This window comes from Erpetoichthys calabaricus, chromosome 15 (assembly GCF_900747795.2).
Source record: "Erpetoichthys calabaricus chromosome 15, fErpCal1.3, whole genome shotgun sequence".
In the NCBI taxonomy this organism is placed as follows: Eukaryota; Metazoa; Chordata; class Cladistia; order Polypteriformes; family Polypteridae; genus Erpetoichthys; species Erpetoichthys calabaricus.
Window position 1 is genome coordinate 31,556,081 of NC_041408.2, and position 19,631 is coordinate 31,575,711.

The window sequence follows — 19,631 nt, forward strand, 5'->3', positions numbered from 1 at the left end:
TATGGCATTATAGCCTGGCTCACCCCATGGGATTTGCTTCTGTTTATTACAGAAGTGAATAAAACTTTGCAGCAGCACGTACCTAAGCCACCAGGGGACAAAACACGTTTGGACCAATGCTCCCTGAAGTTATCTCACCAGTTCTGTCCCATCTCTATTTGTAATGCCACAGCGCGCTTCATCTCGTCTTTCGTTGTGGGTTTCCACTTTGAATAACGAGAATGCGATGCAAACGCAGCCCGCGATTCAAAAAAAATCTCTGCCTACCTGTTTGTCTCGTCTGACAGTAGCTGAAAAGCAGCATCAGGAGAGAGCAGCCTGAAGTACAGCAACTGGTGATCTGTCGTGTCCAAAAGCAAGCCATGCCGTCTTGTAAACTCCGGTAGCCATATCGGCTCTCAACGGATCAATGTATGTGTATTTATCCCATGCGAACCTTGCCGTAGATACATCGGCTGCGCGAAGGCACTCAACTGGCAGCAGATCCGCTCGCGCGGCATCGGCTGGTGTCTGATCAGCTGATGCCTGCTTCTAACTCTCTTGCTCGATCTCCTGATCACTGCCAATAAAGTCCGATTCTGAAAAATCAAGAGTCCGACTCCGCGGTAATGCGCAAAACAACGTCTGCCAAGTGTTTTCTTTTCTGCGCTTGCTTCACTGCCTTTTCACATGTCGGTGCCATCTTGCCATTGTTTACATTTCGCAACTCACGCACACGCAATGTTTATTTGCCAAGTCAACGAGTCTAGCATTCCTCCAAGCACAGAGGGAATGCCTGTGACGTGACAGTGAGATTTGTCGCCATTAACAGCTGATTGTCGCCCTTTATCCCTGGATGTCGACTTTTGTCGACATTCGCCTTCAACCCCTCCTGTCGACAAAAGTCGACATCCGCCCTAAAAGAGTTAAACCACTAAATCATGCACACAGAATACTTATCGACAATGCACATGACCACGCAGGTGGTGCAGTGGTAGCGCTGCTGCTTTGCAGTAAAGGAGATCACTGGTTTGCATTCTAGGTCCTCCCTATGTGGAAAGTGCTTTGAGTAGTGAGAAAAGTGCTATATAAATATAAAAATTATTATTGTGGCATCAGAAGTGTCACTCTGCACTGCCTCAGCCTGTTGTTTATTGTTGGTCTCCCTGCTGCATGCTTCTCAGTCACTTTCTTGCTCATCATCTACCATCAACAAGAGTGGCTCTTTCAAAGGCTTTCAATGCTGATAAGAAAGGAAATGCAGATGACGCTTATCTGTTATCTCTCTGAACTCATAATTGCCTAAATAATGAGCAATGGGATAGTGGCGCAGCTGTAATAACATCTTCTGTGGGATTTTTTGGTCCACTTTTGCTTCTGCAAGAAGCAGTTTCAGGTGACGTGACTTATACCATTTCATAGCTTCTTGCCACCTTCATCTCAACCTCAAGCAATAAATCCAGTAACATTGAATAAGCAGGTGTACCTGCAGAATGTTATTCGCTTATGTTGCTCTACATAAAAATCAGTTTGAATTGCTGTTACGTTTTCCTTGGAATGTGGAAATTCCATTTACTATATTGTGTCATTTAAAAATTCCACAGGTGGCTTGGAAACACAAGAGCAGGTCACAGAGACCTTCCTGGGTGAAGCAGTTCCAGCTCATGAACAAACCAGAAAGCTAACTGCTAGGAATAATCACACACACATCTCCAATATCACTTAAAACTGGGCAGTTTACAAATGCCAAATAACTTCATATAATTGTCTGTGCTATGTGGAATGATATTGATTTTGAATTTAGAAATTGATTCACATAACTGTGAGGAAGCAGTGCTAACCCATGTGAAAATGTGACATTCAACAACAATAATATAAAGTTTAATTGTATGGTTTATGGGATAGTTAAATTGAATGATAATTGTTAAATGAGATTACTTCACAATAAAAAAAAAAAAACATGGGGAGAACAGAACCAGGATTTGGAGAGTGTTGCTAAACAACCATAGGTGTCTCCCATGGCCCAAACATTTATGAATCTTTTCTTATTCATCCAAAGTCTTTTAAAATGTTACTAATCTTCACTCATTCCAGTTTACAGCTGCTTTCAAACCACTGCCATCATCATTCCGTAATTTCATGCATCATATTCCAGGCAGTTTAATGATTGTGTGTTTGAGTTCCATTTGTTAACAATGTAAGCAGCATGTCAGACTGAATTTGAGCATGCCATTTTGTTAAAAAGGCAAAAATTACAAAAACAATATGAATCAGTGAAAAGATGCTCTGGCGCAAACTCATCTTTATGTGTGAAAATGAAGTATGTGTCGTATTAACTGATGCATTTTCAGCACATCCAAGTAAAAAAGTAACTTTTGCCAGGTGCAGGGAGTGAAATTATAATCTTTAGAAATATGTTTAATCGAAAATCTTACCACTTTGTTTAACAGAGGCAAAAATGTTACAAGTTTCTAAAAATGAAACAAACCAACTGTATGTTTCCTTAGATCCCAACCAAATTACTGAAAAACTCAATTATTATACGTGCACAGCCCACTCCTAATAATATTTGAATACCTTATCAAAAATGTTTATAGATGCAAAGGTGGCTTGGGTGCTTTCTAGATATCACTTTACAATTTATTTCTATCTATGTATTCTAAGCATGCTTTCAGGGATGACTATTACATAAGAATTAATTGAAATTCAAAATTTGGGAAGAATTGACACTATAGCATGAATCATCTACAGTCTAGTTTGAGACACAGTAGACAGGTATAACACAGGGGCAAAGTCTAATAAATGAAGAGGCAGTTCACAGGTTTTTTTTTAATTAATGAAGTGCAGTTGTGTCTTGCTTAATGATGGCAAATCTTTCTGACCAGTACATCGTTAGTTGATTTCATTGTCAAGCATGTTGACACATATTAAGGAAGTGGGAGCATGCGTCTGTGTCTAATGTCATTTTCACTGTTCTGACTTTGGATACAAGGCGATGCATCTGCATTGCTGCATTCCAGAAGCATGCAGGGATATGCCTTTGTGCAATTTTTGCCGAAGATGCATCAAGTACACACCTGACCTGTTGTAACCTAACCTATTATCATAGTGCATACATTACATAAAACAATTATTGAAATACAGCAATAATAATACATTAATAAAAATATTAATACTGTAATATGACTGCTTACATTGGCTTTTCAATGCTATTCAATTTCATTTATTGTATCTCTATGGAAGCTTCATCATTAAAGTACAACATCATTAGTCGGGACGTTGTTAACCAAGTCATGACTGCATAGACAAAAATAAACCAAACCTGTAAACTTTGCAGCAAAGAAAACATCAGTTGTAAAAATGTGGTTGCTGGTAGACAAACTAAGATTCACACTACTTCCACATTACACTTACATTCATCTGTAGAGTGAAGGAATGTAACAGGGTATAGCTAGGGTGAAAAATAATTAAAGTTCTATTTCTTCTCTCCAACTCCTAGCTAACAGCTTCTCTGCCACATGAGACTCAGCGAAATTCCTCTGCCTTTTTTTGTTTGTATTCTTGTATTGTTTCATAGCAGAGGTGGTTGTGGTTGGTGAAAATCGGAAGCTTGTTAAAAGAGAAGAAAGTTACCAGTATGACACTAGTGTTTATAAATATGTATATATTTTTTCGTATCAATTTGACTAGACCACTTTTACTTAAGAATACATAAATCAAGAATCATATTTTGATTTACACAATAGTTTCCTTATTATAAAAATTAGACCCACGTCACAAGATTCTAAAACTCATGTTACCTAATCAGTGAAAGTGACCAATTAGCTAAAAAGATCGTCATCTAATGTGATACTATGGCTTAAATTTAGCAAATGCTAGTTGGGTTACATGAATTGCCCAAGTGAGAAATTGGCAGGGTATAAAGTAAACCATAATTTATACTGCATAACTTTATTAACCCCAAACTCTATGCTTTTAGAATATAATTATTAGTTTTTGAAAGCTTCCTTGTATGCAATATTCTTGATTTTTGTATTTAGATGCAAAGAAAACTATATCCCAATAAATAACTCACACCAGGGGTATTTGAAGGTACTGTATGACAAAAATAGTGACAGAAATGTCTCTCTATTATATAAAAAAAAATGGGCAGAGACAAGACTTTTCCAGAGAGACAATTTCAAGTCCCAAGAGATGAGACTTTGTGCCAAGAGATTTAATCACACCAGTGGTCCACTCACCTCTCATTCGTATGAATGCTATTGTCAGACACAGTTCCTGTGCTCTCGGCTATTTTATTTTAATACAAAAGATACAATCTATTCATTTCCTTTGATGTAGTCCTTACCTGGACAATAATTTTATACGTTCTAGAGAGAAAGGAATTCAAATAAGAACAATAATAATAATCTATGTGCAAATTCGGAAAATAAGGAAGGTTATACTCAGCCCGGACTAAGTGGTATTGAAAACCTAACAGATCCAAATGGTGGCGGATATAAAAGACAAAGAGTAGAAGACAAAGTGGAACGTCGTAGAGAGGTTCAAAAACGTTGGAGCGATACACATGCAGAGTAGGTTAGAGATTATGAAAGTACTAAAATTTGAATGTCTCAAAAAACTGAAAGTAACGATTGCATTAGCGCTAACAAAAGGAAATTATTACTCGGTGAAATAATGGAACAGCAAAAAGAGATTGAATATATGGACATAGGTGATATGACAGAAGTATGCAGATATTATTTCAGCTTTAAAGCTTAAGTCGGAGACTTGTATATCGTCTAATTCATGTTGCCATCAGGGAAAGTAGTGTTTCTTCCCAATGAAGAGCGTTTCCGCGAGAAATTAAAGATTTGTTATTTGGTGAAAGTGAAATCCACAAACACTACAGGCAAAATATCTGAATCTACAATAATCTGTTCGCATCATTAAATGCTCAAAACGTACATTTACATGATTCAGGACCATATGCTATGAGAATCTGTGGTCCCGCTACAATTAAAGCTACTACAAGTTTCATTTCAAAGAAACCATAATTCGGTCAGGTTTATATTTATGATCACGGGAAGCGATGCACCACAAAATCAAAAGAGTTAAACAATCGGACGTATTAGAAATTCTACAGCCAATAATGGATACAAATCCATACGTCCAAAAGTATCGCACTTTACATGAAATTTATCTGAAAAACACGGACAAAGAAGTTTTCTTGGATTTCTATATGAATCCAAAAGCTCACACTCGCATATATAATAAACCAACATGTGACGAATTGTCAGCAATAATAATTTCGAAAGACGAAGACATCAAAGACAGAGTTGAGGTTTGTGTTTATCCAAAAGCAGAGCACGATTCATCACAAGCGGCAGATCTGGGAAATGACTAGCACATAGGGACTGCACAGGGGTTGGCGAGCGAAGCGAGCAGGGGGCAGAGCCCCCTAGTTTTTTTAAAGAAGAAATTAAATGTAATGAATTGGAATAAAAGCTGGATTTCTTGATTGAAAGGCAAGCATGCTGTAACTATTACACCATTATCACAACCTACTGCATGTAGTGCTGTTACTCTCTTGCAACCTTTTGCACCAACCTTAAGCCAACCTGTCCCCTCCTATTGGGGCAAAACTGAAAATTCTACATCAAAAACCTGATTTAAGCAGCTTCTAATATAACACAGACACAGTGCTGGGAAGGTTGTGAAAGTGGTGTAATGGTGAGATATTACACTTGCAACACCAAACTGAATACATAACCTTGGAGACAATTTAGCCCCACTCAAAAAAGTGAGGGAAATGCAAGATTAAAGAAAAAATTAAACGTAATGAGTGATAATTGAACCCAGACTTCTTGGTTGAAAGGCAGGCATGCTAACCATCACAGACCTGGAATGTCCCGTGTCTCTGTTGATATATCACACTACAGCATTTCTTGCCCCTCAGTTTAATGCTGTGGGGGCAAAGGATACAAGTTGTATATTAAAAACCTGCCTTATTCCAAGAAGTACATAATTTCAAGTTTGTGGCTCCAAAAAAAACAAGCAGGTTTATAGCTATAAAAGAAATTTAAAAAAGGTTTGATCAAATGCAGTTTAACTCTTAAAAGCCCAAATATTAGGCAAAGAAGCATTCCCAAGGGATACCACATACTATGGAAAATGTGTGCAATTAGTTATACAATATGCATTAGGAAAAAATGATTTCCAATAAAATAAAGTTTTTGTTCTTGTTCTGAAATTTAGACAACAGGGAAAAACCTGAAAGACTTGTTTCTAAGCAGGATATGCATGTTATAGGTTCTGAAATTCAGAATGGCACAGAACAACCAAAGTGCAAGTGTCTGACTCAAATCTTTGAAAAATGTGGTAAAGTTACACTATAAAATGTATTGAAAAAATGTAGTCCCTGCTGCATTAAGGCCATTCAAACAGGAAAATAAAAATTGGTGTGAAAAATTAATACTCCCAGCCATATCAGAGAGGTGGTCCAGTAAGTGCAACCAACATTTTAATGTTATTTTGTATTAATTAGGTCAAGTATTTTTTAAGTTAAAGTTTTTAACAACCTATATAGTGGTACCTTGGTATACGTCCGCTTTGAAATAAGTCCAACTTGGTATACGTCCTGTTTGGACACAAAATATTTTGCTTGGTATATGACCTTTGTTTGGAATATGACTCGCGTACTAGAACACCGTGCGCTACCCTTGTTTACCTCTCTTGAGACAAAGCCACGACTGCCCACGAGTGTCAGTACGCCAGTTGCTAGCATTCAGTGAACAACCCGCGCTATAACTCTCTGAATTTTCATGTGATTTTGTGTTTTTCGCGTAGATTTTAAGTAAATTCATTAACCATAAGTTCTAAAAAAGTTAATGAGAAGAGCCAAGCAAAGAAGAAAATGGTTAGGATCACCATGGAGGTGAAATAAGGGACTGTTGAAAAGTATGAAGGTGGCATGCATATCCGGAACTTGGCTGCTGCATACCGAAAACGCTGAGAATGACAGTATCTACGTTTATGAAAAACAAAGACGTTATTAAATCGGGTAACGTTGCGAAGGGGGTGAAATCAATTACCAAATAAGCAAGGTAAAGTGAGGTTAAATTTTCATTTATTTCATCTAATTGCTTTTGTATTTATGCATTTTAGTATTAAGCAGTGTTTAAATTATTTTATACAACCCCAGCAATGTATAATATGCCAATAACAATAGGATTTTTTAATGGGAACGGATGAATCATTTTCCCTTTATTTCTTATGGGAAAAGTTTGTTTGGTATAAGTCCTGTTTGGTATAAGTCCAAGGATCTGGAACGGATTAAGGACGTATACCAAGGTACCACTCTGTATTTATATTATATATATATTATATATATATATATATATATATATATATATATATATATATATAGTAATCCCCCGCCTATCATGGAAGTTACATTCCAGACCCATCCACGATAGGTGAAAATCCGCAATATAGAAAGACCACATTTTTTTATTAGTTTAAGCCTTAAAATACCCCTCCCACACGCTTTAAACACATGTAAACTTATTAAAATACACTTTGGATACACATATGATACATGGATGTCGGCCTAAAGATATGAGAAACATAATAATCATCATCATCAGTTTTACCTTCTCCTGTATGGTCAAGGCGCTTCCTCTGGCGCTTAGGCTCATGCTACCAGAAGTCTTACAAGATGCAGGACGCTTGGGAGCCATCGTAGGGCTTAAAACAAACGAAAACTTCACATAAGTTTACTCACAAAAGTCGGACCACAAGCAAGGTACGCAATACCCGATTCGTCGGGGACCCACGCTTGCCGTTCTTGTGAGATTACACCACGTTAGCAGCAGCTAATCAGAGCCCAAGAGAATAAAATCCGCTCTGATTGGTTGAATCTCCTCTTTCAGCCAATAATGGGTTTTGTAAGAAATCATCTGGGTGCTGCAATGTGAAACTCTTTGTCTGCTGAAAACCGTATGCTTTGTTATGAATTGGCTGCAAAGTACACTACAGGTAGGATGTACTTATTGAATTTTTCTGCAATATAGCGGGGCGCGATAGTGCGGGGGATTACTGTATATTATATATATATATATATATATATATATATATATATATATATATATATATATATATATATATATATATATATATATATAAGCCAAATACCACTGACTCACTCATCATGAAATCTCCCGAACCATGAGGACTTGGGACTTGAAATTTCGAATGTAGTTTACCCTTGGCCCATAGGTGCTCGCTAAGAAACGGTTTTAAAAATTTCATGGTCCAAGCGTGAAATTTCTTATAGTTTTTTAGACCCATTTGTATGTCTGTCCACTTTTCATGAGAGAACTACTTAACGGATTTAGACCGGGATTTTCTCTATAATTTGCTTGAACATTCCGTTGATTTTGCGACTTTCTCATTGTGCTAACTATCATAGTTCGCTTGCGGTACCGATTTATTAGCACAAATCCAAGAGAGACTCATCGGGCTGCGGGGCCCTCCTCACTCAAGCGTCTGCCTCGTGGCGTAAACTTAACGCTGCTTAGTTAGCGAACGAGAGAACTACGTAACGGATTTAGATCTTTTTTTTTCTATAATTTCCTTGAACACTCCGGTTGACTTTGCAACTTCTCTCATTGAGCTAAGAATTATAGTTCACTTGCAGGAGCAATATATTCACGCTAATCCGAGACAGAGGCTGCAGGTTGAGGGGAAAGGGAAGAGTGACGTCAGGAGTAGAGACCTGGGCGAGGCCCTCCTCACTGTTCTGTTTCATTAATACGTGGGTGAAGCCGCAGAGGATGGATAGTAATAGCATAAATCTATTTACCACAGAAACTTATTAAATGATATATAAAAAGGTATCTCCTCCAGCAGTTTAGAATGGTGGCTGAAATAGCTCCAGATGAAATATTAAGCAAAAACCTTAAATCTTACCCAAATCCATTCAATTCAAAGTGGAAAAAGTTCCAATTTCAGAATACATGCCTCATGTGTTTCTGGCTTATGCGTATGACAACAAAAAAAAGTTAAAATTATTATTTTTTTTTTAATCACAGATTCTTGGCACTATTGTTACTGTTGGAAGGATAAACGTTAGCTTCCTTGTTCACAGCAAATGGTATCATAATATATCATATAAAGTAAACTGTTTATCTATAGCTGCTTAGCATGACAGTGACTTTCAGATGAAATTGTTTGAAAATGTGGATATGACATTAAAAAGAAAGAACAGAGTGCTTGCAAAATTTAAAATGATTAACTATAGGGATGTGGAAAAAATCATTGGACTTGGAGAAAGTATAACACAATGAGTGGAGAATGTGTAATCTCCAGAGAGTCACTGTTTTCTAGCGGCTGTGGTAGTAGTAGAAGTAGCAGTAGTAAGTCATATTCTCTGCAGCAAATACATTTGGCTTTGGTAAGTATTATGTTAATTTTCTCACTAGAAAACCACTAAACAGCAGTTTTCCTGAGCTTTTCTGTATGTCCAAGCTGTAAAGTTTCCTCTCTCTTTCTTTTCAGTTCTGTCTACCCGTTTTTAAATTTTCTCTCAACCTCAGTATATTCTAGCTCAAAGAAACCAAACATTTTGTTCACTTCACAGTCTGACATAACAATAGTATAAAATGAGAGCTTATTTGTTTAAATGCTTAGAAAAATTGCAGTTGTACAAGGGAAAAAGTATAACTAATGTGCTTAAATCTATATGCAAGTAAGATGCAACTATGCCATTCACAAAATGAGCTACAAGAAACCACACCCCTAGGAGTTGAAAGGTTGTCAGGTGAATGAATGAAGTAAAGAAAACAGCTGGACATTTTAAAAAAATTGTGGAGTCTCACAAAAATAAATTAATGGTTTTACAAAAGCTATACAGATACATGCATTTGCATTATTTGTGTAATCTCAACATGAGAATCAACACTCAGAAAAATGTTCTTTGAAGGACATACTTTGCAAGTTTTAACAGTACTGTTTCCTATCCATGTAGTTTTCCTTCGGATGCCACTAGGAGAGACACTTTAATTTAGAAATAATGCTTAAGATAGGAGCACATGTTTCTAAGGAAAATAAATGTATACTACAATTGTAGAAAAAATTACTTTGAAATTAAATTACCATATGTATCATTAAGTTTTCAAGTAAAACAGTCTATTCTGGCTCTATTATTACAACATTCTAAACTTGCCGTTTAGCCTGCCTAACCCATTTATCTTTTATTTTCTGTTCTACCTTCTTCACTCTTTTCCTACAATGGTACCTTATTAAATGACATCTCATTATCTGTGAATGTGGTTATGCACTGAACTCAACTGCCATAGGATAACCTAAATTACAGTACACTGATACTAATACCCTATTTCTATTGTGTATATCATTCTCATCATGGACACATCACACAGATTTGTTTCCTGTCCAAAAATCAGTATATGCCCAAGGTGTTTAATGCAAAGATAGATATCAGTGCTGGATTTAGGCATAAGATAAACAAGCCACAGCTTACAGCAGTGTTTCCCAACCTTTATTCCTTTGGTGGAACACTTGTTGCAGGCAAAAACGTCTCAAGGCACCACACTATTCTACTAACAACAAAAACATTACATCTCATACATGTTCTCAACTGTCCAAAGGAGCAGGACCACCAGAGAAGCCAGAAAAAAAAAAAAAAAAATTCAGCTAAGAGATCACCGTTAGCAGACACAGCACTCAGTAGCCACTTTGGGCACTTCTTCTTACTGCTTCATCCCTTTGCATGCCTCAGAGGTAACTAGTATGCCCACTATCTACCAGCCCTGTGAGGCTTGTTGGCAACCTCACAACCAGCCAGATAGACTCTAGCAGCAAGGAGACACGTCCGAGGTGCTCTAAGTGCTGTGTCTGTAACAAAGCGATCACGTAGGTGCTTTTATGCCAGCTTTTCCATGTAGTTCTGTGCTTCTGTCAGATGTCAGCCACCTGAGGAGCTTGTCCCTCTCAGGTTCAGACCCAGGTGTGTGCTACACTATTATTTCCATGGCACACATAGGTAGCCCTAACAGCACACCACAAACACTGGCTTAGGGTCTTACAAAATTTCAGAATTTGTTTTGGTTTTTAAAATTGTATGCAGCTTTTAATCTGTCATGTCAAGTCAAGTTGGGGAGCATGCACTGGTACAGTGCGTTGCCGCACCCACTACATGATGAAACAACTCGGTATCCCAGTTGGCAACCCCCCAGGCAGACACGTGGTCCAGTCCCCACCCTCCAGAAATGACCCTCTATCTGCCACAGCCAGGTGTTACGTGGGCAACCCCTTGGCCTGGTCCAGCCACTCGGGTCTCCAACAATGAGGATCTTACAAGCTGGATAACCCTCATGGAAACTCGCCACATGGCCGTAGTGCTGTAACTGACACTCCCTCACAATGCAGGTAATGTGCCTCATTCGGGACTCCATGAGCAACCCCTCACTTGACACAAAGTCAAACCAACGGTACCCAACGATTTTCCGGAGAGACACAGTACCAAAGGATCTGTAATGTAGCTTTAAATATGTAATCATTAAATCCATTCATTTTAAAATAATTTGTATTTTTCACTTTAAATACCTTGCTATTAAATAATTAAAATGGATATATATATTTTCACTTTTTTTGTGGAGAGCCAAGCTCCATTTTTGGTATGCACCTTTGACCGTCAGGTGTAACGTATTAACAAGAGGCTTCCAAGCTTGGTCTCACCAAGTCTAAATCGGGCACTGGCAGATGAATGATGGTCACTGAACTTTACAGAACAAAAAAAAAAAAAAAAGATTTCACTTTCTAATTTTCCAGTTTTCCCCACAGTAATTTTGTTATTGTTTTATTTATTTATTTATTTTTATACACAAAGGCAAATCCATGTGTCAACTTTATTGTTATGTGCACACAGTACAGTGAAATTATTACTTTCATGCTTGCCACAGACTAGTGACAGTACTACAATATCAAAACAATGATTACACCACCATACTATAGATATGAAAATCTGAACTGGGTCTTGTTCTCTGTTCAAGACTAAACAGTTTTAATTGTATACAATTTGCAAACAAACATAACTAAACATGAACACGCTGCATGTTCTTTTAACCTTGCTTTATATGCTTCTGTAAACAATTAGCTACCTAGTTTAACAAGAAATTAGCCAATCACTGAATTAAACAGACATTTTTAATGCTTTTTTCGTTGTCCAAAATTATGTAAGATAAAAAGCATACCTGTTTCCCCACCTTCTCCTTTCTTGTCTTCCTACACCCTTTTAAAGTTAAGGTGTCTGCGCACTCCAGACTACTGAAGAATTTTTAATCCAACGGAGATGTTATATCCCTGGATGAGAAAAAAAAGTATTTAAATTTTAAACAAATCATGTGGCTGGGAAACACTCATCATTGCATCATACATAATTTGCACAGTGGGAATTAAGTATTGCACACACAGGCACACAAGAGTAATGTAACTTCTCCAAACCCATCTAATCCAATTCAGTGTCACAGAGGACTGAAGTTTATGTCAGCAGCAATGAGTATATGGTAGGGAAACAACCCTTGATGTGATGCCAGGTCATTATAGAGCATACAACAGTAATTAGCATAAACCAAATAATTCAATTCCCCAGGGTTTCAAGAGAATATTGACTGTTAATATTGCAAGAACTGAAGAAAATACACAGTACACATTTTTATTTTTTAAGTGACAGAAAGTTTAAAGGTATCATAACATATCCCTAGATATCGACATAAACACATCCCTAGCACCCATTATACATTTCCAAAATTTAAACACTTTTATTTGTTTATAAGGGACCTTGATTTTTAATTTGTAATGGATAACAAAGATACATTTTTTTTTTAATTTTACTGAGAGAACAAAGCACTGTCAGGAGGACTTGTAGTGATTTTAGAACAAAGACTATCTGAGAGACTGGCAAAATTTTATAACCCAAAATGGTCCACAGGGTAGAGTACTCCCAAAACACACGGCCTGGTGAGACTGGCACTTCATTAAATCACGTACAATCTGGAACTTGTCTTACATATATAGTACACAATGTACAAATTTAAGATGAATTAGAGTATGCTTTGCATAACAACAGAATATCTAGGGATGGATGAATTATATTCCGCATTTGAAATTTTAATTTAAAGCTTCCTGTTTTTTCCTGAGGTCATCTAGGGGTAAACACCTGGGGCCTCATTTGTAAAACTTTGCAGGTATTTTAGAGTGTAAATATACACAAACCAAAAAAATTATATATAGAGCATGTGAATCAACCTCATTCATAAGCAATCTTGATACTGTAGAACTTCACTGGCTGGTAGAGTAGCTACCTTCTGATGCATCGAGACCCAGCCACTAGCATTAATGAGAATCTGGCTATGTAATGTAACGGAGGGAGCAAGATCATGTGCAGTATTACACTGCCTCTCCTCTGTGCTCTTGGGGTCCGGGAAAGGTGTAAGACACCATCGTCTGAATGGGAAGCCGCTATCACCTAGCACAAGTAATGACTTTTCAGTACAGATGATATGATAAGAAACATTGAGGGTTCAGCCAATTACCTTACCAACAACCCAACCACCATGCAGAGCACAATCGCCTTTGTCAAAACTACTTTGTCTCAAAATAAATTAATCACAGGTTGACCCAGGTGACTGACACACTATATTTACCTGCCATACAGTACCTTGGATGACATGTACATTAATGGAATTCAACTGCTTACGTTTAACAAAAGCAGCTTCATTCTTGCAAAGTGACCTTATTGCAAGACGAGTGAAATGAATTACTCTGATTACATTAGGAAAACCAGGAACTGCTTCAAATTGCCTTTTTATGTTGGCAAAAACATTTTTTTTGTATGTAAACCCGCATCATAGGCAAAATGGATATAGTGCCTTGGCAGTCAGTTAATGGTTTTCAGCACAGCGGGCATGATGAAGTGAACCTTGGCTAAGATACTGTCGACCTATCAGCGAGTTCCCTGAGAAGTAAAAACAAGTAGCTAATATAAACTGACAAAAAAAAGTTCATTTCAAATAGATAGCATAACCCCTAAAACATGGTCTGTGCATCATATTCATTGTTTTTGAGGTGTAAAATATTGTGTCAACGCACATTATAATAATGGCTCAGCGATATGAATTATTATGCATGCAAGTTGTCATTTGGCTGCATTTCTCTACTTGATCAACGGTATCATCGCTTTCCAGTTTTTCCAAAATGTTGCACACACACGGTTCTGAGTTGCCATAAATATACCCACTTTCTCATCTAGTTTTCTTTTATAACTCCTGATGCTTACATGAGAAGTTGTGTGCATACATTTCGAGTCTCTTTTAGTGCATACAAAAGCTTTATAAATGAGGACCCTGGACGTTTGTTTGTTAGACCTAGAAATACTGCAAAGATCACCATCAAAACTGGCCATTATTGCTTGAGCAACAGATAATGATAGAAGAGGAAGTTAAGCAGGTTACTTTTGACAAAACATCTAGGTTGTACATAATAAAAAACACTGTGTTGCTAGACGTTTGTGTTTAACTGTAATAGTTCAAAGGTCACATGCATACAGTATTATTACAGCTCTCTAAAGGTCTGCATAACTAGTGAGTTCCATAAATTGAACATGTTAGATGTTAAAGAAGGTGGCAGGAACATCCGTTTTAAACTGTGACTCAGTGTACTATATTTGCATTCCAATAATAGAACTGAAAGTTATCTAGTACCATGCCACTTTCCTGATTAGATCCCTGTATTTCTTTATTTTGAGCCATACTTAATTCCAGATAAATTAAGTTACAACGGAGTCTAAGGTAACGTTAAGAAAAAGGGGAATCTCTGATAAAGATAAAGGATTTCATGCTAACCATATTATTTCTATCAGATTTAATAACATGAAAGAATGGCCATCTATTAATACCTTGTTCAATGATTTCCAAAATATTTCAAACGTTAAGTTTGAAAAGAGTTATAAAATCTTCCTTTAACGGATATACCCAGCTATTTGATATGCTCCACGATATATCTAGTCCAGTCTGGCATGTAAGAGAATTCATCAGGAACAGAACATTCACATATTAATTAGTGCTGGGTGGTATACCGGTTCATACCAAAAAGAGTTTTTTATTTTTGTTATGATATGGATTTTTCTTATACCGCAACACCGGGTTAAATAGCATAAACAACGTTCGGAAAGTGGCACAGTAGGAAACTGTTTAAGGAGGGATCTTTTTCACTGCTGCACCGCTAAACATGCACACAACGGAGCACATGCGTTAGTGGAGGTATTGAACAGTGAAAATGGACAGAGAACATTCCGAAACTGGAGCTGTAGCAGACAATAAAGTTGAACATGATGACACAGAAGAACTTTTGCCGAAAAAAGGAGCCGTGTCTGTTGTATGGAGATTCTTTGGTTTTAAAAAGTCGGATGTGGACCATTATGTTCAAATGTGTGAATACTGTTTCTATACTACTGGATAATACTGCAAACCAAGTTGTACTTGTTTTATTTTTTATTTTTTTTAAATACTGTGTAATGTACCTGGGTATTCTCGCCGTTTACGTCGAGATTAAAGTTGACATATTGACTTTATTATTGTAATTTGTCATTAAATTAGAACATCGTAAACTAAACTTCATCTTAACATGAATATTTAATTTACTAGATTTTCTCAAACCCCGTCATAAGTTATGTAGCACATTAAATGCTTTGTGTTAAGTGTTCCTGGAGCCATGTTAATCGCTACGTGCTTCTTAAACTGACTTCCTCTTGCACTAAGAGGAGGCGCAGGCAGCACACAGAATACATTAATTTCATGATATTCCTGCTCTCTGAACATTTAGAATGCTGAGATAAATACTTGATATCATTTTCATGATGAAATGCATTAAAGCATGTATTAATCATGAATTTGCATGTTTTTCTGGTGGGTTTACTCGGCGTGCTTCAGTTTCCTTTCAAAGTCATGTAGGATGTGGAGTTTTATTATGTTATACTGACCCTGCTAGTGTATGTATTCACCCTACGATGTGCTGGTGCCACATTCAGGATTTGCTCCTGCCTCGCACAAAATGCTTGCTGGGATGGGCGCAACCCTGAATGGTTGGCATAATTAAACATGTATAACGAAGATTTTTTTAAAGTTCTGAACACTCTGGTCTAAGTTTATAACTAGTTTTAATTTCACAAAGACGTTTATCGTGTGGTGATTGGTTATGTGGAGAAAGAAAAAGGAAGGATAGGAACTGGGGGTTTGTTATGTCAGATAGAGACGGCACGCATGCAATAAAGAAAGTCCGCTCAGAAGAACATCCATTGAATTCTGTGTTCGTGTCACCGACCACCAGATCACGAACCCAACATTTACACAATATTTAAGTTAAACCTGTTCGATACCCATTCATACATCCAATTTTTTTGGAGCCTCGTCACACCTGCCATAAAGTTCTCTACACTGAACGTACACCTGGGGACCCCTTACTGCAAAGAAGCAGCACTACCGCCACACTACCGTGTATGTTTAATACCTGCTTTAATGCATTTCATCATGAAAATGATATCAAGTATTTATCTTAGCATTCTAAATTTTCGGAGGGCAGGAATATCATGAAGTGAATGTATTCTGTGCTGCGATAGCTGCCTGTGCCTCCTCTTAGTGCAGAGGAAGTCAGTTTAATAAGCGTGTAGCGATTAACAACTGGGTCGGGAAACACTTAACACAAAGCATTTAGTTCGTTACAATAGTTATGACAGGGTTTGAAAAAAATCTAGTAAATTAAATATTGATTTTAGGATGAAGTTTAGTTTACGACATTCTACTTTAATGACAAAATAAACTATGAGAATAAAGTGGAAATGTCGAGAATAAAGTCAATATATTTTTTTTTCTTTACTGCGTCCGTATTTTTTTTTCTTCACTGTGGCCCTAATACGCTTCCGTAGGGCTATACCACAAATAGCATTATAAATGCAAGTTGCAGTTTTATTATTTACAGTATGTATATAGCTTAGCGTGACGCAAGGTCCATATTAATGCAGTTTGTCTTAATGATAGTTCAGTTGGTAAAGATGTCATCACCAAGTTGCACTTGTTTTGTTTTATTTTATTTTTATTTGGTGAATACAGTAATCCCTCGCTATATCGCGCTTCGCCTTTCACGGCTTCACTCTATCGCGGATTTTATATGTAAGCATATTTAAATATATATCGCGGATTTTTTGCTGGTTCGCGGATTTCTGCAGACAATGGGTCTTTTAATTTCTGGTACATGCTTCCTCAGTTGGTTTGCCCAGTTGATTTCATACAAGGGACGCTATTGGCAGATGGCTGAACTTACTTACCCAACTTACTTTTCTCTCTCTCTCGCGCTGACATTCTCTGATCCTGACGTAGGGGGATTGAGCAGGGGCGCTGTTCGCACACCTAAACGATACGGACACTTGTCTAAAAATGCTGAAAGATTATCTTCACGTTGCTCCCTTCTGTGCAGCTGCTTCGTGAAGCGACATGCTGCACGGTGCTTCACATACTTAAAAGCACGAAGGGCATGTATTGATTTTTGATTGTTTGTTTTTATCTGTCTCTCTCTCTCTTTCTCTGCTCCTGACGGAGGGGGTGTGAGCTGCCGCCTTCAACAGCTTTGTGCCGCGGTGCTTCGCATACTTAAAAGCCAAACAGCCCTATTGATTTGTTTGCTTTTCTCTCTCTTTCTGACAGTCTCTGCTCCTGACGCGCACTCCTTTGAAGAGGAAGATATGTTTGCATTCTTTTAATTGTGAGACGGAACTGTCATCTCTGTCTTGGCATGGAGCACAGTTTAAACTTTTGAAAGAGAGACAAATGTTTGTTTGCAGTGTTTGAATAAAGTTCCCGTCTCTCTACAACTTCCTGTGTTTCTGTGCAAATCTGTGACCCAAGCATGACAATATAAAAATAACCATATAAAACATATGGTTTCTACTTCGTAGATTTTCACCTTTCGCGGGGGGTTCTGGAACGCAACCCCCGCGATGGAGGAGGGATTACTGTACTGTGTAATGTTGCACTATTATTTATTTTATTGTTATTATTTATTAGTTTAAATATTATGCAGTTTAATGATGGTAAAGTTGTTTAAAAAGTCATTTTAATGTGTCAGTAGACAGAGATTGTTAAAATTAACAGAAAGTGTAGTTGGTTTACAAAAAATATTTACTATTTATTCCTTTTCTAAGACATGTTCAGTGCAATAAAACTTTTGACAAGCACCTATGGATATTTTACTAAGTCTAAATGTCTCTTTGGATGGTTGAAAATATGTTGTCAAAATTTTAGTTTAAGTTGTTTGCAAACTTTGTTTAATAAAGAGGTTCTATATTTTGACTGCATCTGTCATGCAATGTGATTCCTTCTCTTCGTTAGTGCCACCCCCTTAAAAACTATCACTTCATGGGACCATGCAAACCTGTATTAATGCTTGGGTGCACATTAAAATATTTTTTTGTACAATGTACAATTCTCATGACAGTGGAATAGGTTATTCTTAGCCAGTCTACTGCAGTAATTGCAGTAGAAAATGTGGTTAACTTCCACTCATGCATGGGAAAAAAATACCATTGAATACCGTGAAACCGGTATAATTTTGAAAAATACCATGATATAGAATTTTGGTCATACCGCCCAGCACTAATATCAATTCATTTTGAAACAGGAAAGCTTATTAATTCACCTAACAGATTTAATATGAGTAGTATTGATAAGCAAGAGTCTGTGGCATTGAGCATTGTAACATCTGCATGAAAGGATACTGTGTTTGGATTGTTCCCTTATAATATTACCTTTTACAACTGACTACATTTCAAGATCAATAGAAACAGGTTTAAGGGCAAAAATAGACAGCTTTGGGGATAATGAGTATTCCTCTCTGGTTCTGCACTCCAATTTTAAAATTTCAGAGTCTGCATTACTTATAAAAACTAAAGTTCTGGACTGGAGTAAAGTGATTTAATCTAGGCATGCATATTTGGACCAAACCCAGACCTGTGTGATATAGTAAACAGATATTCCCATTCAACTCTATCAATGGGATTTTTCAGAGTATAAGACAGCAGAAGCTCTGAAGTCTCAGATGCTGAAGGGGAACATTACATTAAACAATCAACAAACATTTGAAGCTAGACATCTGCCTTTGATAAAACCAGTTTGATTTTGAGATTATATGGAAGACAGAATTCTCTCTATTCTTTAGCTAAAACATTTGCCAGATACTGTTGTTGAAGCAACTGTGATAACTGGAAAATCAGCTTCTGAAAATGTTTTTATTTCCAGGAAAATAATTATGCCAAGAGACTTTCCAAAGTTTCCTATTATGCTGTGCATTGCAATAAGCATAAAACTAATCGAAAGGAATATTGTACAGCAAAACTGACTTGAAGAAAATTATAAATGGGTTGCTCCAGAGTTGAAAATAAAAATATTTTTTTGCCAATGCTGCTACACTTTACTGGATTTATTAAAAACAAAACTAAAAAAAACTGCATGCAATTGTAATGTAGTTCAGTGGCCTCAGAATTGCGTTAATACTTTTTGCAGAAAAAGTGGTCCTGTTGGCTTCATCGGGCTCTGAACTCTAGC

At 37.1% G+C, this 19,631-nt stretch overlaps 1 protein-coding gene across 2 annotated transcripts in view; it reads right to left on the reverse strand.

Annotated features, from left to right (window-relative positions):
• Positions 1 to 19,631, reverse strand: part of LOC114644692 (E3 ubiquitin-protein ligase pellino homolog 1) — a 188,790-nt gene that overhangs the window by 126,866 nt on the left and 42,293 nt on the right. For both annotated transcript variants that reach the window (XM_051919693.1, XM_051919694.1), the window contains exon 2: positions 12,234 to 12,342. The gene's annotated coding sequence lies outside the window, so the exon portion shown is untranslated. The remainder of the gene's footprint in view (positions 1 to 12,233; positions 12,343 to 19,631) is intronic.